The sequence below is a fragment of the Mixophyes fleayi genome, unplaced genomic scaffold (assembly GCF_038048845.1).
Source record: "Mixophyes fleayi isolate aMixFle1 unplaced genomic scaffold, aMixFle1.hap1 Scaffold_1496, whole genome shotgun sequence".
Lineage (NCBI taxonomy): Eukaryota > Metazoa > Chordata > Amphibia > Anura > Limnodynastidae > Mixophyes > Mixophyes fleayi.
The window spans coordinates 20,986-45,492 of NW_027445953.1; the positions used below are offsets into that span (position 1 = coordinate 20,986).

The 24,507-nt window shown below is 40.5% G+C and overlaps 1 pseudogene; it reads left to right on the forward strand.

Annotated features, from left to right (window-relative positions):
- The first annotated feature begins 6,315 nt into the window (after positions 1 to 6,315).
- LOC142114778 (5S ribosomal RNA) lies at positions 6,316 to 6,433 on the forward strand (annotated as a pseudogene).
- The last annotated feature ends 18,074 nt before the right edge of the window (positions 6,434 to 24,507 follow it).

Consider the following 24,507-nt stretch of genomic DNA (forward strand, 5'->3'; position numbering starts at 1 on the left):
TTGATTAGCCTCACTGCAGACACACCTCTCAGCTGCTGTTAGCTGTGGAAAAAGATAATTCCAAACTACTTCAAAATATGTAAGTTAAATCACACCTTATACTACTATTTTGTCACACATATGTCCTCCACATGTTTTTTGTAAGCTAGGTGCACTGCTGTGGAAATGTGTAATCCTCTCTGCGGTCTTGCCCTGCAGACTGTCAGTTAAATACTGAACTCCTCTCTTGGAGGATACATACACCAATCAGCCACAACATTAAAACCACTAACAATAACATTCATTATCTCATTACAATGGCACCTGTCAAAGGGTGGGATATATTAGGCAGCAAATGAACAGTCATTACTTGAAGTGGATGTGTTGGCATCACAAAACTACAGGTCTTGTGGGGTGTTCCTGGTATGCAGTGGTTAGTACCTACCAAAAGTAGTCAAAAGAAGGACAACTGGTGAAGCGGCAACAGGGTCATGGGCACCTAGATATCATTGATGCGAGTGGGGAGCGAAGGCTAGCCATCTACTCCAGTCCCACAGAAGAGCTATTGCTGAAAAAGTTAATGTTGGCTATGATAGAAAGGTGTTAGAACACACAGTGCATCATAGCTTGCTGTGTATGGGGCTGCATAGCTGAGGACTGGGCAGAGTGACCATGCTGACGCCAGTCTTCTAGCGAAAGCGCCTACATTGGGCATGTGAGCGCCAGAATTGGACCATGGAGCAATGGAAGGTGGAGGCCTGGTCTAATGATGTTTTCATTTACAACTTGTGGTCGGCCGTGTGCGTCATTTACCTGGGAAAGAGATGGCACCAGGATGCACTCTGGGAAAAAGGCAAGCCTGCATAGGCAGTGTGATGCTCTGGGCAATGTTCTACTGGGAAACCTTGGATCCTGGCATTCATGGATGGTACTTTGACACGTATCAACTACCTTAACATCATTGCAGACCAAGTACACCCCTTCATGGTAACGGTATTCCCTGATGACAGTCGCCTCTTTCAGCAGGATAATGCACCCTGCCACACTGAAAAAATTGTTAAGGAATGGTCTGAGGAGCATGACAAAGAGTTCAAGGTGTTGACTTGGCCTCCAAAGACCCCAGATTCTAATCTGATCGAGCATCTGTGGGATATACTGGAAAAACATGTCAGCCCATGGAGTCCTCACCTCACAACTTACAGGACTTAAAGGATCTGCTGCTAATGTCTTGGTGCCAGATGCCACAGTACACCTTCAAACGTCTTATGGAGTCCATGCCTCGATGGGTCAGAGCTGTTTTGGTGGCACAAGGGTGACCTATACAGTATAAGGCAGGTAGTTTTAATGTTTTGGCTGATACATATACCATTATCTTCAGCCTTTGGCAGCAAATATTTATCATATGTGCATAGTAAAATTTTTAAAATAAATAATAGATTTTGATCTTTTAATCCTACCCGTATGTACAATGGTAACATACGGGTAGGATTAACTGATGTAATGATAAATATAAACCAACTAATATAAAATAAACTGATTTTCCTTTTTATGAAGCAAGATTGTAAAGTGAAAATTCGAAGCATACTCTATATCGATTGGGCAGCATTTCAAAGTAGTTAAAAAAAATAATACAAACTTTTGATTTAGATAAGTGTACTTGTTTTGGTATATTTGCCACATATATACAATATTTATGCAGATTAAATGGCAATACAAGTTTATCAGAATGGTCATTTATGATATTTTTAAAATTGCATACACATAGCGCAAATGTAATATTGTTCCCCCTTATGTGACATCATGCATGTATTTTTGAACAATTGCATTTTTTTTTAAGTTTAAGGGCGTGACTCAGAACGCCACGATTGGTGGCAACTGCGGGATAGCAAAGAAAGAAGGACTGTGCGTATCACAGAACATGACCACTTTGAGGCATTTAGATTGTTCAGTGACCAAAGGTTCCTTTTAGTATAAGCAAATCACACATTAATTTATTATAGAGTAATCTAACATAGCTGCGTGCCATTTACATAGGCCCCCTCCCCTAAATCTACAGCATTATATATGTTTACAAAATCTTGACATGCATAGTATATTCTTAAATAACTGTAGCCTATAAAATTAGCTTGTATTGTAAATACAAGTAAGTATTATTAATATATATATATATATATATATATATATATATATACATATATATATATATGTTTCAAACTAATTGAAATGATTAGTAATATAATTATTTCAAAAAGACAATAATACAATAAATTGATATTAAAATACACAGTTGTGGCCAAATATATTGGCACCCTTGCACTTTTCTCAAATAACTCACAATTTCCTATAAACATAAAGGTGAAATTAACAACAGCTTTTGGTCTCCACAATTCTTTCTCTGTTAATATTACAGAACCTCTGTTTTTGACTTTAATACTGTATAGAAATTTTGAATCAGACAATAAAAAGAAATAGCACTGACAAAATTACTGACACTCTAGAGCAGTGGTTCCCAAACTTTTTCAGTTCGCGGCACCCTTAGAGTCTCCATATTTTTTCAAGGCACCCCTCCAAAATAATTACTGAGCAGTCCTGTTTTAGAAGTAGTTGGGTCAAAAAATTGTAATAAGTATTTAGGTCACGACAGAAATACTTATTTAGTTGTATGCAAAAATGCCCCTCTGCATCCAGACACTCTGCCCCCTCTGCATCCAGGCACACTGCCCCCTATGCATCCAGGCACACTGCCCCCTCTGCATCCAGGCACACTGCCCTCTCTCACGTTGCCCCCTCTGCCCTCTCTCACGCTGTCCCCATCCTCTGCCCTCTCTCACGCTGTCCCCCTCCTCTGTCCTCTCTCACGCTGTCCCCCTCTGCCCTCTCTCACGCTGTCCCCCTCCTCTGCCCTCTCTCACGCTGTCCCCCTCCTCTGCCCTCTGTCCCCCTCCTCTGCCCTCTGTCCCCCTCCTCTGCTCTCTGTCCCCCTCCTCTGCCCTCTGTCCCCCTCCTCTGCCCTCTGTCCCCCTCCTCTGCCCTCTGTCCTCCTCCTCTGCCCTCTGTCCACCTCCTCTGCCCCCCTCCTCTGCCCTCTGTCCCCCTCCTCTGCCATCATTCTGTCCCCCTCCTCTGCAATCATTCTGTCCCCCTCCTCTGCCCTCTCTCACGCTGTCCCCCTCCTCTGCCCTCTCTCACGCTGTCCCCTTCCTCTGCCCTCTGTCCCCCTCCTCTGCCCTCTGTCCCCCTCCTCTGCCATCATTCTGTCCCCCTCCTCTGCCATCATTCTGTCCCCCTCCTCTGCCATCTGTCCCCCTCCTCTGCCATCATTCTGTCCCCCTCCTCTGCCATCATTCTTTCCCCCTCCTCTGCCATCTGTCCCCCTCCTCTGCCATCATTCTGTCCCCCTCCTCTGCCATCATTCTGTCCCCCTCCTCTGCTATAATTCTGTCCCCTTCTCTGCTACGATCCCTCTCACACTCTTCCCCGCACCAGGCACCAGCCACAGAAAGAAGAAATAAAACAGGAACTTACCAATCCGCCGGGCGCCGGGACCCAGCAGCCTCCTCTCTCCCGCAGCTGTCACTGACGTCGAAATTCAATGACAGCTGCGGGAGAGAGGAGGCTGCTGGGTCCCGGCACCCGGCGGATTGGTAAGTTCCTGTTTTCTTTCTTTTTTCTAGGTCTGGCCCGCGGCACCCCAGTGACAGCGCCGCGCCACCCCTGGGAGCCGCGGCGCACAGTTTGGGATCCGCCGCTCTAGAGCATAGTAGCCTGCTCTCCCGGGAGACTCCCGAATTCCGCATGTAATGCAATTAAGGTGCCATATACCTGGGATATTGCCGGGGTGGCAATCTGAAAGTGGTATTAGAGAGCATTGATGTCTGATGGTAACTGGGGGCAGGGCAGGGCCAAATTGTCGCGAGTCGCGAAGCCCCTGCCCCTTCCACACCTTTTCCTATACCCCTCTTCAGTGATCTCCCGGAGGGAGCCAGCCAAAAGTCTGCAAGCATGTGGTAACCGTGCATTGCATTGGATAGGAAATAGACTCCCTGTTGTATGGTGTGTAGGAAAAATGAAACTTAAGTATATGAATAGTAAATAAAACACAAATACAATAACCTTTGGTACACTTGCCATTAATTTATTGCGGTTCCCACTAAACCACCATTATTAATACTTGCCTACTCTTGGAAACTTGTTTCTGGGAGAGGGGGCGTGACTGGGGGGCGGGGTGTTGACCCCGTCCCCGCGAAAACTTAATTTACGTTGCAAGGGGCGGGGCCAAAATGACGCAATTGGCCTCCTCCCGCCCTCCAAAATGGCGTGATTCACAGAGAATCGCGTCAAATGACGCGATTCTCTGTGATTTCCTGGATGCGGGAGAAATGCCAGCTCTCGCGGAAGCCCGGGAGACTGACCCGAATTTCGGGAGTCTCCCGGACTTTCTGGGAGAGTTGGCATGTATGCCACTAATTGTGGTAATATTTTGTCTATATACAAGAAACAAGTCCCTCCCCCATGTTCTTGGTATACTCTCTTTTGAATATACATTCTGTGATATAGTTCGTATGTGAAGCACAGATATGCTTGTACATCATGCAGCTCATTTAGTAGTGACAGTTTTATTGTATGTTTACACTATATATAATTCCTGGCCATCTGTGGTCTGTTTCAAAGCTCTGCAGGGGACTGACTATACAGTTCCTACAATTTGAATGATGCAATTGATGAGATCTTGGCGTTGAACCTCATCTGCGTGACTTCTTAATCTTCGCAGCGAGCCGGTTACCCCCACACATCCATTTTGTGGGCAGAACTAGTTTTAAGCCTGATGTGAGTGGGTTCTCTGTGCAGCACTGCGGAATTAGTGGCGCTATATAAATAAATGGTGATGATGATGATGATGATGATGATGATGATGAAGCCTGTTGATTTGCTAGGAAAACACTGAAGCACCGCCTGAATAATATTCGTCTGGTACTGGTTTCAAGTGAGCGCAAGGACTACTTTCTCAAGAATATTAAAACCACAAAACTGATGCCTTCACTCTGTATAGGTCCACTTTTAGGCAGGTTTGGACAGAATAATGTAGAATTCAGGAGCACATCAGACAAATCTAGAAGCCTGAAGTATCTCTTAAAGGGCAGGAAGATGCGCTTCAGTGACCTTAACAAAAGGAAATTATTCTCTCTCTTTCATCCAGTTTCGGGGACTCTTTGAGCTTCAGTGACCTTAACAGAAATTCCTCCAAAAAGTTTGGTGCCAGAAATTATTCTTTCTTTTTAATTCAGTTTGAGGGACTCTGCTACCCTGGCTTGTATGAGGGGACTCAGGAGTTGCAACCCCTGTAGCTCCTCAGTGTTCTGTAAGTGCATATAGGAGTTGGGCTAAATGTTAGCGGTCCATTGACATGCACATATGTATATATATTCAGAGAGATACATATATATATGTATATATAAAACCATATGTGCTGTGGGAATTAGATATGTACATAAAGATGGCATATACAGCCCACATTGGCTGTGATTTAAGGTAAAAATTGGTTGAACATAAATCCTAGTTATAATAAAGAAATAGTGCATTGATGTGATGATCAAGGTGTCCTTGTGTGCAAATACGGATATATATATTTGACAATGCAGACGCTTTTCTAATAGGCATCAGTAGTACTAATTATAGTACTACAGGGAAGGATTAGTGGTGTATTACACATATAGTGTGTATGCATCTGTTCTCCATCACTGGGTAGGGAGGTCAACTCTCCAGAATACGCACTATGCTGGACCTGATATTCCCCAATGTTCGCACATTGGGTACTAATCAGGCCCATCCAGTATCGCTTCCGAGTTCGGAATGGGATCGGGCATGGACTGAGTGGTATGCCAGCACGGTGCGCATCTGACCTTGCCGTACGTGATGTGAGTTTTACAGACAGCTGCATACATCAAACTCAATGTTAAGGCCTTTGGGAGTCTGTGTATCTAATTCAAAGATCCATCTGTGTTCTTCTTTGTTGATGATTTTAGTGAGATTCCCACCTCGCCAGTTCCTCTTGATTGGCAGAACATATACGCAACATCAAACGGAGTCTACACACTTATAGTGTTTCGAATCATTTCCACTTAAAACACAACAGTGATCCATCTTCTCTTACATTTATGGCAATTTCCAAAATCAAGAGGAACTGGCGAGGTGGGAATCTCACCAAAATCATCAACAAAGAAGAACACAGATGGATCTTTGAATTAGATACACAGACTCCCAAAGGCCTTAACATTGAGTTTGATGTATGCAGCTGTCTGTAAATCTCACATCACGTATGGCAAGGTCAGATGCGCACCGTGCTGGCATACCACTCAGTCCATGCCCGATCCCATTCCGAACTCGGAAGCGATACTGAGTGGGCCTGATTAGTACCCAATGTGCGAACATTGGGGAATATCAGGTCCAGCATAGTGCATATTCTGGAGAGTTGACCTCCCTACCCAGTGATGGAGAACAGATGCATACACACTATATGTGAAATACACAACTAATCCTTCCCTGTAGTACTATAGTACTACTGATGCCTATTAGAAAAGCGTCTGCATTGTCAAATATATATATATCCGTATTTGCACACAAGGACACCTTGATCATCACATCAATGCACTATTCCTTTATTATAACTAGGATTTATGTACAACCAATTTTTACCTTAAATCACAGCCAATGTGGGCTGTATATGCCATCTTTATGTACATATCTAATTCCCACAGCACATATGGTTTTATATATACATATATATATGTATCTCTCTGAATATATATACATATGTGCATGTCAATGGACCCATCTGCATCTGAAATTGGTTCCGATTCCGTTATCTACATCCAATATGTTAATTCTCACCTCTGGTTAAAGTCATAACAATAACGATGTGTTAAAATATACAATGGTACAATATTTACATTCAACCTCCGGGTTACGCTGTTACCCAAATAATGCCAACATTATGTATATGTGTTTTCCATGTATTATCTATCGGTGGGACAAGCCATAATATGACAGACATTTAGGACCTGCAACAGACTGGCAATTATTCTAACATCCGGTTTATACTGTCAATCATTCACAAATACTGCATAAATGACCCGCCCCCCTGCATACATCCATCACAGCCTTGAGAAAGTCACCTAGGTGACGAAACGCGTTGGGGTTATCACTCGCCGCTTCCGGTTTGTGCACATCCGGTTTTGGACATCCAGGAAGCTTGCGCTCCACAGTTGGCGTGCACGCCGCCACTACACTTGGTACAACAGTCTGCCACAACTCTGCTGACTCCCCCTTCCCAGGTACTTCACCATTCACCGATAGGACTATCCGCTCATCATCCACTTCACAATTAGATTGAACTGGACACTCTCAGGAACAGCCAGGACTGCCTTCAAGCGCAAGTATCTCGCTTCACTGTATGTGGACATTACTTTATTTGGACATTACTGTAGCACGCTGGACAATTCTTATTCTTAAAGACTGCCCTTTGATCCCCAAGCTGGATCGCATCATCCTGTTTACCATCAGTGCATTATTGCACTAGATATATGGCCACATATCTTTATTATATATTTTTTTCTGCTACATTTTTTTCTCCTTTGTTTTTTGCTCTGGTTTCTCTATTGTTATTGGTAATTTTTCACCACATGTGTCTTCTGCATTTCAAGGTATTGTAATTTTTTATGCCATGTGTTTTTAATTAACGTTTTATACCACTGTTGTCAACCCATGATTTATCAATCCTCGATAAAGTTTTTTTCCCTTATACATTAGGGTATTTTCATTATTTAGGTTCAAGCGCAGAATATTCCTTATCTATATATATATATATATATATGCTTTCAGGTTGGAGTTTCCTGTTATTCCGCTGCTGAACTTAACTTAAATCCGTAGTGCACTCTCCCCTCTATAAATTATTCGAATCAAATATATCTGCCTGCAAACTCATATAATACTCTACTTAGTCTAGCTAAGCTGCAAACAGAGTAATAAGCAAACTTACTAAATTGGGTTGAATATTAACTTATCTTTTCTCTTCTCTTCTCCACCCTCATCTTCTCCGTGTTGCAGGATGCTTAGAAAATCATGTTTGTTTCTTATTTGTTGCAGATTCAAAGACTGAAAATTTACTAAACATTGGAAAACCTTCAATTAACAGATCAACCTCTTGGAATAACGGAACGGAGGCTTGTTCTTATACCACGTCCAATGGAGACTCCAAACCACCACCGAGGCTGCCTTCAGCACCAGAATAATGTTTAGAGATGCTTTAAATCTTTCAATACGTAATAGGATATTGTGTAGACAAGTCCTTGAAGTTGTTACTATGGTCTTCTGAACAAACCATTTACTACATACATGTTAGGATGACAAGGTCAATTAGAATTGCATCACGTTTATCTTTTCTACGTGAGCTGCAGAAGAATTTGGAAAGGGATGAGCTCTTGTCAGTGTAAATCTGCAGCGCACAACATAAGCTGATGCAATTATTTTAACAGTTAAAGGAGAATTATATCTATCTTATTGAGATGATGGTTAGAAAGTTAATCTATTTGATTGGTTCAGGGAGAAGTAGCTTGCAACATTGCAAATAAGCACAAGAATTTGCAATGTAAACAAAGCCAATATATCACCACCGTAAACGTATATCTGCAGAATTATGTGGGATATAACATGTAAATATACTCCGAAACCATGTTTACTGTATATTGTACAATGGAGGTATGCCTTCAAATAATGTTTGTATTATTTTTTGAATTCCTTTTCTCCTTGGTGTAGAAAACATGAAAAGTGTCATCATTCCACAATATGTGGCATTTGTATAGACTGTACCGGATGTATGTAAAATTCTACTGTGGAATTCTAGCGATTTGGGTAACACATGTTATGGTTGAAAGGGCACATCATATTTGAAGAGTAAAAAAATAAATGTCAGATTTCAGTTCGTAGATTTATGTATACACCAACTGCATCTGTATATATAGCAAATCACACAAAATGGAAAAAAAATATTAAGCAAAGGACTTACATGACTACACATGACTACATTTTGTGTGCAATGTCTACACAATGAAATTCTATCATCATTGGAGGAAATATGCGAAAAGTCAGGCACAATGATGGTTCTGCCTGCCGAAAAATATTTGATGATGTCAAAGATGAATGGAATTGACAGATACACAAGTACATAAGCGGATTGGTTGCACAATTTATAAGGGCTGAACAATGTTTTTATACATGTTGCGTGACACTGAAAAATATTTATTTTTGGTCTAGTTGTCATTTTTTTATGCTTTTATGATCTGAAGAACTGTTTGTAGTGGAGATGTTAAAGTCAACTTAAATGAATATGTCCTCGTTCTGCAGTAAATTAAAAACTTTCCATAAATATCTGTTTTTTTCTACTCGTGGGTTCAATAAATAATCACTTTGTTATTCCTGACCTTTTTATCCGTCTCATCTCCTCCGTCATTGCTTCAAATCCCCTTACACAAGTTTCTCAATTTAGGGGGACAAATATATTACTACTTATTGATTGATCTCTATACTCACCAGGAACATTGCTGTCTCCCGCATTGCTGGTCATGATGCAATTTTATGTGCTATATATTATAGTACATTAGAATCCTATAATATTCTTTCTCATATGGCATATATTTGGCACATATTATGGAGTCAATGACAGTTGGGCAACATGCTGGAGACACCAGGAACCAGATAAGTCAAATAACAAAGAGCAGCATTTACAGTTGGTGCTGCCCTATGGCACCTTTGATTTGTAATTGTGAAGCCTACATGCGTTTGTGTCAATACCGAACACCACCTTCTCTATTATTTTTAGGAAATTAAAAGGGGGAAAAAATAAATTAATCTAAAATAAATCCATTCTGTGTTACCCCCTAAACCTTAGGCATGTGCCTAGTTTGCCTATATGGTAACTAAAGCTCTGTCTGTACTGCTGCACTTTCCACTGTTACCTAACATTACGACCTGCATTGGATGGTAGAGGTAGGTGAACAAAGAGACAGAACTAATAATGTAATGTACTTATCTCTATAAGGTGGTGCTGTGTGTAAAGGTTAAACTTAGGTTTCAGTTATCTCTACAAGCTTTGAGAAAACTTTTGTGTTTGCCTGTCACCCATTGTCATGCTGTTTGATGTTTTTAGATCTTCCTTGACATGTCCACAACCTTATTTCCATGCCATCTGACATCAGAGTCACCCATGCCACATACAAAAATCACTAAGCTATGGATTTGTGAGATGAATCAGCAATAAATAACGTTCACAAAAGGATAAGCAGACAAAACCAGCAGATCTCCGATTACAAAGTATTATTTTACTAGTAACAATTTTGCAGAAGCAAGTAAAATGATGTGCCATCTGTATTAATACATGGGTGGGGTAGGAGTTTGTGAAGAGGATTATACTGACACCACTTAGATCGACAAGAACAATCCGAATGCGGTAATTCCAACCTTGATCAAATTCAGACTTGGTAAAAAAAAATGACTGAGAAGAATCCTGTCATTACAACATACCGTACAACATACAGTGACATTCACGTGACTTCCAACAGCGACTGTTAAATGTATGCTATTAAGGGGGCAATGCGAGTACCTGAAGGGAGTGTAATGTGTTTTAGGAAGACCTGGACAGTAGACAACCACCGGGTCCTTTTATTGCCCCCTTAATAGAATAAATATAATAGTTGCTATTGGAAATGACGTGAATGTCACTGCTGGTATGTTGTAATGCTGGAATTGTTCTCATTCATTTTTTTAGCAAGTCTGAAATAAATCCAGGTAGGAATTAGAGCATTCGGATTGTTCCTGTTGGTGTAAGTGGTGTCGGTATAATCGTCTTCGCTGGAATGACTTCCAGCGTTGGTTAAGGCACCAAAGATTTCATATCAGCGGAGATTCATATGGAACATATAGGACATAAAGTAGTGGTACTCGGTAGAACGAATTGAATAGATTAAGAGTTGGAACTTGATTGAAGTGACTGATAGCTTCGGCCACTAGTCCTTTCCCGCTACCAAAAGATCACTCCTGGGCAGACTCCTAACCTGTCAGTTTTTGAAATGTTCTTGACCCCTTGTGAGATGAGATTGTAACTGGGAGGCTAGGTTAGATCTTGAGAAAAGGTAAATAGTGAGACAGCAACAAAGAACGTCCAAAACACTGTTTCCTGAAAAGTCACACTAACTGTCAGGATGTTGGATCGGGAGAGTAAGTTGTGGAGCAGAAATTTCTTAAGCTTAGGTTATTTGACAGACAGGTACCAGGTGTAGGCTACCAGCATCACGGCTTCAAGGGTAGCAGAGACACACTGGTGCCCATTCCACCCACTGCAGAGGGGCCAACACTTAGAGAAGGGTCCAAGGGCACTCATGAGTCTGTACTGGAAGGCCTCGAATGCAGTTAGTAGCACCTGAGCCAAAGGCTAAGACTGTTGTCCAGCATGAAGTTGTAGTTTTTCCTGTTTTGTGTTCTCTCATTTCATTCTCTTCTCAGGGCGGTTAATTCTTTTGATTATTAGCAGGTGACAGAGAAAGGTTCGGGTAATGATAAGGAGGTATTAAGGAGGAAGAAGTTAGTAGCATAATCAGTCCAGCCAATTACTCTATTCAATTCAGGGGTAAAGGAAAATTTAGAAACCTTGGAGCTTGGAGAAAGTGCGAGGGGCTATTGTCTGAGTAGCATTATGTCCGTAAGTATGGCGTCCCCATGGTTAGAAAAGAGATACACCCAGCAATGCCAGTCCAGTAATATTCGGACTTGAGCAGGCATCCTTGAGAATGATTATCATTCTTGGGAGGGTAAGGTTTTAGATCAAACAAAGTGCTGGGCGTGCTCACACGTGCCTCAGTGATTATATCAAGTAGGATTAGTTCTCTTTCCACTAAATATTCTTGAGGTACCCGAACTATAGGCGGGAGGTCACTAAGGGAAAAAGTAGGACACCTAGGTCCCTTAGTCTGAAGTCTCCCAATGCTTTGCAAGCCGATCACTGTTAAATCTGAGTATTGGGAGACTGGGAAGAACGAACAGACAATAGCCCGCCCACAAGTGTTGAAGTGTTGATGAAAAGAACTGATGACATTATTAGAAGTGTATTTCTAACGCAAGCTGAAGGAGATTGTATATGACATTATCGATAGACATAGGATGATGCGATTGATGAACATGAAGTGTTTAAATGTATTCTGAACTTAAAGACATGCGTTGGACAGAAGAACCTGTTAAACTTGAAGAACTGTAGTAGAGAATTCTGTATAGCTGATACATGTTCTACTGTACCTTGTACCTTTCCAAATAATGTATTAAGTGTTTTATTGCACCCTTGAAGGGCATACAAAAGGTTATCTCCAAGTTCCAGAAGTGTACGGTTTATAGTAAAAGAAGAAATCGTTTAGAGGATTAAGACTCTCTCTTATGATAACTTGTTTAGATCTACAAACAGCGTGGTCATACACCAAGGGGATTTGTATAACATAACAATGAAACGTGGTACTGAGATCCTGCATATAACATCTTTAAGGGGATAGTTTATTATACTATCAAAGGGTGGACTGTTGAAGTCGTATAATTGGATGAACGCAAGTATATTGGTTTAATATTGGTTTGCCGTGCGTATTGCGAAGCGTACGCCACGTAACACGTGGCGTGATGCGATCACACAGTAAAATACGCACGCACACACTAGCATTACAACATTTAGTTATTTATACAATTCATATTGGTTCCGTTACACTGTAATTTATGAGCAGATAGCATTTGGTTTATTATTAGTTTATATAATATGATTATATGTACATTTTAGTGTTATTAAAGGTTTAGGTTATAGGAAAGGTGTCATGCCTGATATCATATTGAAGCCCTAATCATCAGCAGCTGTCCGGTGCAGTCGTCGAAGAGATCGCACATTGCATACTTTAGTTATTGATATTAGGGAATAATCCTTTGTATGATGCTGGCTATGAAAGGAGAAGACCCCCTGGAGAGACGACCCCCTCCTTTGGATTCCTTAGATTGAATCAGCCTATGAACTGTTTACCCTGAAGCCACCCTGTGCCTGGACCTATGGAAGCAAGCTACGTCATCTCTATTGTTCACAATGAAACACTGACTGTATATATTAGCTGCATCCCCCACCAGGGTCAGTCTACTCTGACCAGTTATCTAACAGATACACTGTTCCATTGGGACCCATGGAAGCGCAGCGATTGCAGCGGTATGTATGTATGTAACTTTTGGTATTGGCTGTGCTGTACTGTACTTTATCATAATATAATAATGTATTGAATTGTTCTTGGCTGCCCAGGCATACAACAATTTGAATGGGAGATTTGGCTAACTACAGCCATATTTATCCCAAATGGGCTGATCAAAATTTGATTGGGAATGATCAAGTCCAGAAATTGAACAGCCAGATCTGTCCAATTTAGGTGTACAAATGTCCGGCTGCCTAACCAGATGAGCCCATGTGATGACTACTATACATTGGAAAGGCACATGTTTTGCCTTTTGGCTCTATAGCTGCTCTGTCTGTCTTAAAGGGCTATTTCACTTCATTCTGATACAATTCACTAATACTTATATCTATTATGAAACTTTACAATATCTAATTTGTTTGTGCCATTTTCAGTGCATAGGTTAAAGGAAGATTAGCTGTTAATACCCTAACACATAAATACCTTGCACAAGTACCTGATGCCTGAGTAATATGGCTAATTCCTAGTGATCAGACTGCATCCTGAGGAATATTGGTTCAGCCCATAATATACATTCCTCCAGCATTTGAAAGCAATGGGTGTACTTTAAACATCTGATAAAAATACATAAGAGACACGGTTCAGAAATGTTTCTATAAATGTTCATATTAGGTGCTGAGTTCAGCATCATTTTGGATTCTGGACAAGCTTTACAATGATTTTTGATATTTTTAATCGAGGTACATAATAGAAATTTGAAGATCAGATCTTTGGTTATTTAGATTTTCATTACCGCACCATTTACTTACAAAGTATGATTAATTGTAACTGGTGACATTGTGATGGACTGTCAGAATATTACTTCAGAGAAGAAGGACGTGGAATATATTCATGTCACTCTTATACCTCCTAGATTTGAACAGACATGGAAGTTTCACATGTGCTGAACCAGAAATCTTACATTATATAAGAGAGTCAATCAAAATGGGATATGTAAAAAAAAAACAAAACAAAATAAAAATTATAGAAATCGTCAGTCTGCATAATTAATTGTTTGTATGTATGTCACTTCAATGCTTCTCTGTTACAGTGCTCCCTCTTTATAATTCCAACCAGTGGTTGAAGTGGAAATTTAGAAGTGGGGATATGGAAAATGTAATGTGAATGGAAATGAATGGAAAGTGATAGTGTTACAATGAAGGCAGTAGGAGAAGTGGTGGTATGGCATACCACTGTATACCAGCCCACGTCCACCACTCATTCAGACTAAAAACATGGGACAAAACTGGTATTGTAGCAATGGTGGCATTAAAAGAAGCTGACAAATAATACAATAGATATAAACATATATTTGGACAGAGAATAAGGCGATGAGAGTGGATATGGAGGAGAGTAGGTAGAATTCAAATGAAAAGTATGCTCCATAGACTAGTACAGCTCTCTTGTTATGAGTATTCATAAAATACACTGTATGTGGCAGTTCCTATTAACAAGCTGTTTAACATGTGGTGCTCCTAATATCATGTTTTGCTGTTTCAAACATAAGTCCCGCGAACAGGAGTAGCTTATTTATGATGTACATATGGCCAGATACTTAAAAGATGCTTTTCCACTTTGGCCAAACACATCTAAAATCTTGGAAAATAATACACTAAGTTAATACAGACATAGGGATTATTTTTTTTATACAATAGTTGTACAAATATCCTGTGCTCCAAAACAATGAACAGTTTTATTATCAATAATTTGTCCCCCATCTACATGTTGAACGATTCAACCAAGTCGCATCTCTCCATCCTTACAAGAATTCCACCAAAAATTAAAAAATGTAGTTTTGGGTGGAATTCACTAACATAATATAAAATATGTCACATTGGTATGGCATTACCTTGATTCAACGGGTTACCCGAACATTTGTGTCGATGAAAGATTGCATAATCAGTGATGTCAGAACTGCTGGGGCAATTATGAAAACTGAAACTGCAGCCAATCACATTCAATGTTTCTAGTACAGTTTAGAAAATGAAAGCAAAAAAATGAAAGGGACTTTTTCACACAGTTACCCATCTAACGGTTTCATGAATGTCTCCCCACTAGTTTTGAGGATCAACTCATGCAAGCATGAGAATAATCAATATTTCAATAAGCATGGCAATAAAACAATATGCATTATGTATATTAATTTCGAGGCAATGTCTTATTAATATAAGTCTAGCTGTGGAAGAGAGATGGTTCATTAAAGTTTAAAGTGTAAGAGGTATGTTAAGCAGTCACAGAATACTTATACATTCCCCTGTTGTACTCTTGTACATCTATGTGGTCCAGGACAAAGACTTAGCTCTTATATAGCATGCAAATCCAGGAGTTTAACTGTGTTTTCCATGCAATGATAGGAGAAGATTGTGGCCAAATTCTCACGTATAAATTTATAAGATTAGTATCCAAGAAGGCAATATATCCAATGTAAAATAAAACTTTTTTCCCACAAACTATAGGTGGGCTTCATCTTTGTTTCTGGAAGCGAATTAATCTGCTCAGCCTGGACTTATGTTCCAAGTTTCTTTTTGAAAGTGTTCTACACTGGAATACACAATAATAATTGAAAGTAAAACAAACTCAGACAGCTATAAATGTCATAAGAGGAATATGTGTATGCATGAAATCATAGAATATATGCTGAGCATATACTACTTGCCATTTCACAAGTTGCACCACCTGCTCAAATTATATAGCAGGGACACGGAGGTACCCTAAATCTCAGCCAAGCAAAGAGACAAGAAAGGCTATTCTGGGAAATTCATTAAAATATAACTTCATTAGAGACCACCTAAAATCACAAGGACAAATAAGCAATAATAATAAACCGCTTCCTGGATTCAACTCCTTACTGGAACCAACTCCACACTTTAAACAAAAACAGCACTTGAAATCAAAAAAGCAGTGCAAGCTCTATTTAACAGGAGGTAGCAAGTGATTTCATTGAACTTGTGATTTCACTGCTTTTTTGATTTCAAGTGCTGTTTTTGTTTAAAGTGTGGAGTTGGTTCCAGTAAGGAGTTGAATCCAGGAAGGGGTTTAATCTGGTAAGTGGCTAGGAAAGGCTAGTACTAAAGTTCACTGTAGGCTATAAGAAGTTAGGTTAGCCATAATAAGATGAGTAGTAGCAGGCTTGATGATCTCACTCAATGCATATCTTGTCATATGTATGCACACTTGGAGCAAGTGTTCCAAGGTTTATACCTCTGTGAGAAATGTGAGCAATTGGTCTCTTTGGAAGCCCAGGTAACTGATCTAAAGCAGACCATTGCAACATTGAGAGACATTGCCAACCTGGAGCAGAGTTTACAGCTCACTGTTGATGCGTTATCTGAGCAGGGTGGAGCAGAGACAGAGGAGGATGCACAGGTAGGCAGCTGGGTAACAGTTACTAGGGGTAGCAGAGGGAGGAAGAGGCAGGCCAGTTCTGAGCTAGGCAATCCCAGCAGATTTGCCAGATTGGATGAAGATACTGTGGAAGGCAGTTCAGAATTGGTAGAGTTGGATGACACTGCTTCCTCTAGCAACCAGGGGAATGGTCTCTCCAGCACAGAGGGAACCAAAGTTACTCAGGGACCCAGGCAGATTGTGGTGGTAGGGTATTCAATTATTAGGAAGGTAGATAGGGCAATCTGTTACCGGGACCGAACAGTGTGTTGTCTCCCGGGTGCTCGGGCTCGGCATATTGCGGATCGGGTGGACAGATTGTTGGGAGGGGCTGGGAATGACCCAGCAGTTTTGGTGCATGTTGGCACCAATGACCGAGTTAGAGGAAGAAAGGATGTCCTAAAGAATGATTTCAGGGACATAGGTCGTAAACTTAAGGCAAGGACATCCAAGGTAGTATTTTCGGAAATACTACCTGTGCCACGCGCTAGTCCAGGGAGGCAGCGGGAGATTAGGGAGGTTAATGCGTGGCTAAAAGATTGGTGTAAGAAGGAGGGTTTTGGATTCTTAGAGCACTGGGCTGATTTCTCGGTTAGTTGCCATCTTTATTGTCGTGATGGATTGCACCTGAATGAGGAGGGGGCTGCAGTGCTAGGGGAGAGAATGGTTAGAAGGTTGGAGGAGATTTTAAACTAGGCTCCGGGGGGAGGGGCAAGCAAGTATTTATGGGATAGACATTGAGAGTAGTAAGGAGGAATTTAACAAGAGTAAAGGGGGTGGAGAGGGGGGAAAGGGAAGCATAGCCGATAAGGAGCGGCCCTTTTTAAAGCAAAAAGAAATACCTAAGGGAGGCAATAGACTTAAGTGTATGCTTGCAAATGCAAGAAGCCTGACAGGTAAAATGGGGGAGTTAGAACTAGTAGCAATGAATGAGCAGTATGATATTATAGGTATTACTGAGACCTGGTGGGATGATACACATGACTGGGCAGTCAACTTGGAAGGCTATTCTCTCTTCAGGAGGGATAGGGTAAATAAAAGGGGAGGAGGAGTATGTCTTTATATTAAGCCAGAATTAAAACCAAGTATTCAGGAAGTTATATACGAGAATATTGGTGATAATATAGAGGCATTGTGGGTGGAAATATCCAGCGGAGGAAAATATTCAGAGAAGTTTCTGATAGGGATATGCTATAAACCGCCAGATATTAGTACGATTGAGGAAGCCCAACTTCTACAGCAAATTGAAAAGGCTACACAACTAGGTCAAATTTTAATTATGGGGGATTTTAATTATCCAGACATTGATTGGAGTACTGAGACCTGCGGTACAGCTAGGGGAAATAGGTTGCTGAGCACGCTAAAAGACCATTACATGTCCCAATTAGTTGAGGAACCAACTAGGAACCGGACTATACTGGACCTAGTAATAACAAACAATGTAGACGTAATATCAAATATTCAAGTAAAGGAGCACTTGGGAAACAGTGATCATAATATGGTCTCATTTGAAATTAGTTTCCAGAAACAACAGTATAAGGGATCAACTAGGACTTTAAACTTTAAAAAGGCAAATTTCAATATGCTAAAGGAGTCTATAAAGAGCATAGACTGGGACAAAGCCTTTGAAGGAAAAAATACGGAAGAAATGTGGGCTGTCTTTAAAATGTTGTTTGAAACATACACGTATAAGTTCATTCCTATGGGAAATAAATGTAAAAGAATTAAGTCTAAACCAATGTGGCTAAATAAAAAGGTAAGGGAAGAAATGCAAAGGAAGAAGCGTGCATTTAAATTGTTTAAGTCTGAAGGGTCAAAGGAGTCCTTCCATAGGTACAAGGGATGTAATAAAACATGCAAAAAGGAAATTAGATTGGCTAAATTAGAAAATGAAAGGCATGTTGCAAAAGAAAGTAAGACAAACCCCAAAAAGTTTTTAAGTATATAAATGGCAAAAGGATTAAAAAGATAATATAGGACCCCTAAGAAGTGAGATGGGTGAATTGATAAATGATACTAAGGAAAAAGCAGAGATATTAAACACGTTCTTTTCTTCAGTATTTACCAGATAGGAACAAATGGCAGGAGTAATACATAAAAATGGAAATGAAACCATGCCATTAATTAATACTTGGTTGTCAGAGGAAGAAGTCCAAAGGCGACTGAAGAATATTAAGATAAATAAAGCTCCAGGTCCAGATGGCATACACCCAAGGGTCCTTATGGAGTTAAACTCGGAAATAGCTAGACCGCTATTCTTAATTTTCAGAGATTCAATCTCATCAGGCTCAGTACCAAGGAATTGGCGAATAGCTGGGACCACTCCTTTTTAATATATTTATTAATGACCTTGGTGATGGTTTAGAGAGTAAAGTTTCTATTTTTGCCGATGACACTAAACTCTGTAAGGTAATAAAATCAGAGCAAGATGTAGCTTCTCTACAGAGGGACTTAAATAAACTGGAGGATTGGGCGGCTAAATGGAATATGAGGTTTAACACAGATAAATGTAAGGTTATGCATTCAGGGATCAAAAACAAGAACGCAATCTATAAATTAAATGGAATTAATTTGGGAGAATCTATAATGGAAAAGGATTTGGGAGTGCTCGTAGACAGTAGACTTAGCAATAGTGCTCAATGTCAAGCAGCAGCTGCAAGGGCAAACAAAGTATTGGCATGCATAAAAAGGGGCATAGATGCAAGGGAAGGCAGTGTAATTTTGCCACTGTATAAATCGTTGGTAAGACCTCATCTTGAATATGCAGTACAGTTCTGGGCACCACTCTATAAAAAAGATAATTTGGAACTAGTAAGGGTTCAGAGAAGGGCGACAAAATTGATAAAGGGTATGGAGTCATTAAGTTATGAGGAAAGGTTAGCCAGTTTAGGCATGTTTACTCTAGAAAAGAGGCGTCTAAGGGGAGATATGATTACTATGTACAAATACATTAGGGGTCAATACATAGAGCTTTCATGGGAACTTTTTACCCCAAGGACCATACACAGGACACGTGGTCATCCCCTAAGGTTAGAGGAGAGGAAATTTCACAACCAGCAAAGGAAGGGGTTCTTTACAGTAAGGGCAGTCAAGATATGGAATTCATTGCCAGGGAAGGTTGTGATGGCAGATTCAATAGATATGTTTAAGAAAGGGTTAGACAAATTTTTAGCGGAATGGTGTATCCAGGGATACGACCGTTAATTTAAAATAAAGTATAGTAGTGGATATAGGGTAAAAATTGGATTGCAATATTGAGTCTGGGGGGATTTTCAAAATTGAAACAGATGGGCGGTTGCCTACTCTGGATTAATTTCAAATATAAGTGCAGGATCGCAGGCGATCCAAAATAGGTTGAACTTGATGGACTGGTGTCTTTTTTCAACCTCATCAACTATGTAACTATGTAACTTATAATATTACACATAAATACCACTATATTTTAATATAAATAACTATGTGTTGCAACTATAATTAATGTGTACTATTTACAGATGTGCTTATTTGTGCAAATGTGTGTAACTGTGTAAAAACTGTTATTGCCACGTGTTGCTGCTGCGTGCGAACTTACACGCCGTAGCATGCAATACGCATCTTTTCAGACAAAGACAACCAAATTTGCTCTCGATATTAATTGAAATGACTTTATCCAATTTGCTGACTTCCATATCACCTGTTAATAATATGGTCATTGATGACAAAGCATATTTTTTTTACATTTTCTCAAATCATTTTATCCATAAAATTCATTGATTAGGATGTTATGAATATCTACATCATTAGTAATTGACACTTACACCGTAGTTGGTGCAAGTGATGCGACAGAAAAATACTTACCTTTGAGGTGCCCAAAGCTTGAATTGGATGCTGCTGCTGTACATTGTCTACATGCATATGCACATTCCCCTCCCTGTTCCGCCCATGAAATCGCATGCTGTCATAAGTCTCTTTTATGCTTGAAAACTAATTGGACATTACTGAGTTCACTGACATATAGTCAGTTTCCGGGCATACGCGATTTTACACAGAAAATAAGGCCTATTATGTCTTTTATGGGGCACCTGAAGAAGCCAGATAGCAGGATAGGACGCTGTGTTTTCCTGGATTTGGCACTGGAAATGTTTAAAATGGAACTCTATTTTTTTTATTTAAAACTCATTGAGCTGGAGTAGTTAAAATAGATTTAGGTCATTTTGTTGCCACAGTCGTTACCCAAAGGAGGTGAACCTGCACTGGAGAAATTCTGAGTAAATGTGACACAGAGTCAGGGCCATATTAAAAGCATTAGAGGCCCCCCAGGCAAAGCAGTGCACTGGGGCCCTACCTAAACAACCACTTACAGGAATAAAAATGTAAACTATCGACATTTTTGTGTCAAAGGGTGCAGAACAGAGCGAAAGAAAGCCGAAACAAAGCCACTGTCGCGTCATAGCCTTCAAACCTCATTGCGCTCCATTCCATTTCTTTCATTATTTACGTTTAGTAGGTAGCATGGGCGGCAACAATTAATACGTGTACGTTGTTTTCGTCAAGGTCAAGAATGGTATTCCCAACAGCAAGATCGCATGTATAGATAACAGCTGATACTGAGGTGATTAGTAAATCTGAACATTTTAAAAAAGACGGTTTGAATGTTTTGAATAAATCTCCCAAAATAATGTACTTAAAGTTGGCATGCTATGGGGCCCCTGTGCTCGTAATCAACTGCCCAGCGTACCCATGCATAAGAAGGCATGGCACAGAGTGCACTTTGGACACTTGTTTAAAAGATTTTTTACAGACATAGCAAAGGATGCAGCTAATTAACAAGGTAAAACTAAAGCTGGGTACACACCTATGCAATTTTACTACAGATGTGAGTTCTGTAACAATTTTACCAACAACTGAAAGTCCAGATGAGCATGCGATTCATATGTACACACTTCTGATTTACCATCAGATCTGAGATCTGCATTTCTCATAACCATGTGCTGAAAAGATTGTGACTCTGTACACACTATACACATATCTGTTGTCCCTGCAACAATATGTAAACCTATTTTAAATAATGGGCTGAACCTTACCGCATACATACAAACACACACACAAACATCCAGGAAGAGGAAATAGCATCATTACCAGTAATTGTTCGGTTCACTCCCTGCAGAACTGTACACTAGGTAGGTTTTATTGTTATAATGAGTCTGCCCTATAAAAGAAAATTGTGTGCTTGTTTGCTATTCGACATGGTTACAACGCTGCATACAATAAACAGCAGAAAAAGGAGAAGCAAACATCGCAATTGTTTGACCAAGGACTGGTTCCTGAGGAGAGAGTCCTTTACATATATGCCATTGCTGCAGGAGATATGATCCTGATAACTTCAGGAATTTCCTGCGGATGAATGATCCTACTTTCCAGGAGCTGCTGCAAGTGGTCACCTCACTCATACAAAGGAGGACAGATATTTAAGGAGACCAATATCTGCAGAGCAGAGACTGGTTGCTCCCATGAGATTTTTAGCTACTGGAAGGACACTGGCTGATCTCAAGTACAGCACAGCTGTTTCACCTCAAGTTCTGAGTATTATCAAACCTAAGATCTGTGAGGCCAGGAGGGGTACTGGAGTGTCTTTTCATGTATTGATGTTGCCTGTGGAGAGGTAGCAGAAAATGAAGGAATGGGGCATGCCTATAGAACTCTTGGGCATGGCTCAGGGGGAACTCTGTCAGCTCTGTGTACTGGGTGAGTTCCCCTCTGTTGGCCCTATAAAGGACCTCCATAATTAAGTGTTTGGGCTCGGCCCTGTTTTCTGCACACATCAGGTCACAATCATCGTCTTCTTTTTCCATCAGCCTTTTAGTGCAGTATCGAGTCATGACCTCTGTGTCCGCCTCTGATGGCCTTTTCATGCACCTTCTGCCAGGTTGTTGACAGTATTGAAGAGTGGGTTGCTGAGCGGCTTCTGAACTTAGCTGGGTTGGAGCAGATGTCTCAACAGTATCCTCCACCACATTAAAATAACTAAAGTAAAATAGTATGATAATAATAGATGCTTGTATTGATATAACATTAAAGCAATCTTTCTTTTTTAGTTCATAAAAGATTGAGGAATGGTAAGTTATCGCAGAAGAATTTGAAGAAATGCGGAATTTCCAAAACTGTGGTGAGGCCACAGATGGGAAACAAGTCAGAATTATGCCACCCTCTAAAACAGGTTCCATTTTCTACAATTACAAGTGATTCTTCAGTGCTATCCTGAATGGCCATAGTGGATAAAAATTAGGAATTGTTTCCCATCCTTATATGGGATCATCACTATGGAATCATCCCTGAGTGGACTGCTATGCTGACCCTGCGTCTGCACTGCTGGGTAGATCTAAACCTGTGTTGGGTAACCCGAATGGGGGGGTAACTACCAGAAAAAACTACGAATGAGGGTGGAGCCTCCCATGTATGCGGTGTGACTTGGCTATGAAACATATTCATTGCAGGCCCGTACTGCTGGTACCTTGGCTCAGCGTTATGCCAGCCTGCCATTTGAGTGTGAGGGAGAGTTTGGGGTGGTGAAATGGACCATATGATAAGCCCCTAGCGTCCTGCAAAAATAATAAAGAAGACCCCCCTCTAGGTGCGTACCCGAATAGGAGGCCTGACTACCACAAACCTCATTTCCCCTGGCTTGACTATGCCCACGACCAGCCTGTGCGGGAAACATTTCATTGGCTATGGGAAAAGGCACCTGTGCTGGCCGAACCGTATTACTTGTGGCCGGGTCTGAAATATTAACTGGCCGTGTAAGCCCAACCAATGACATGAGGGAGGGGGGGGGGTGCTACTGGGTCTCCCATCTTGGGGCCCCACCTGTCTCATAGCCCCTCTTTCTGATTTGGCATATGTGGGGCTATTTCTATCAACCTTGTCCCTTATTAGGGGGAGACCCAGATCCTTCGGTGAATCTGGATGGGACAGGGACACTTCTCCTCAGGCAAGAGGCAAGACATTTCTAAGGCACAATTAGAATAGAAAGACAGCCGGAGGAAAGATAGAAGATAAATTAGAGTAGAAAGGCAGAAATGGGACAGAGGAAAAACGTTATAAGATATAGGAGAAAGAGTAGAAGCAAATAAAATAAGAACACCAGAAAATAGTACAAGAACAGTAACTATAAGCAAATACAGACTACCACACTTGAATTTAGCAACCACTACAGTAAAGACAATAAAATACAGCTTATTATCACAAAACTGCAGCTACTCAGCCTGACACATCTATCCCACAGGATTTCTGCGATGGAAGAGGATCCAGCATCCTTGCATAAGAATATATGGGCACACAATCCTAAACAGTCCCACATGATTCTATTGGCTGGAAATATCTAACAACTTAACCCTTAATAGGTAAGTGCTTTATTCTTGAACATGTGAATAAGGTCGTTCGGCTTAATGTGCCTCACTTCACAAAGTTAAGATTCTGAAAAGCTACCTGTGCGCATCTTTCATTTATCATTGTTGTTGTTTTTTTTTAATCTGATCAGCTGACTAATTAGCACAGATGTAACTTATCCTGAAATCAGCCTCACTATATCTTAGCATTCAGTTTAGGGGGACAGATGTGTGTTTTTTTCGCAAAGTGTTTAGAAAATACAGTTAAACAGAACAGTTGAACAGACATTGAACAACAATTGAAGACATCCAGCCTTAAGCTGTATCTGCACCAACCTTACTCTGTACTTTTTCCCTAAACACAGTGGACATAGTAACGAGGTATTTCTTTTTATTTCCCTTAGTACTTTGCTTTTACTCTAAAATCCAAATGTTTAACATATTTCATTATATCCTTTCATGAAGTTATCTTTAGGACTATATGATCC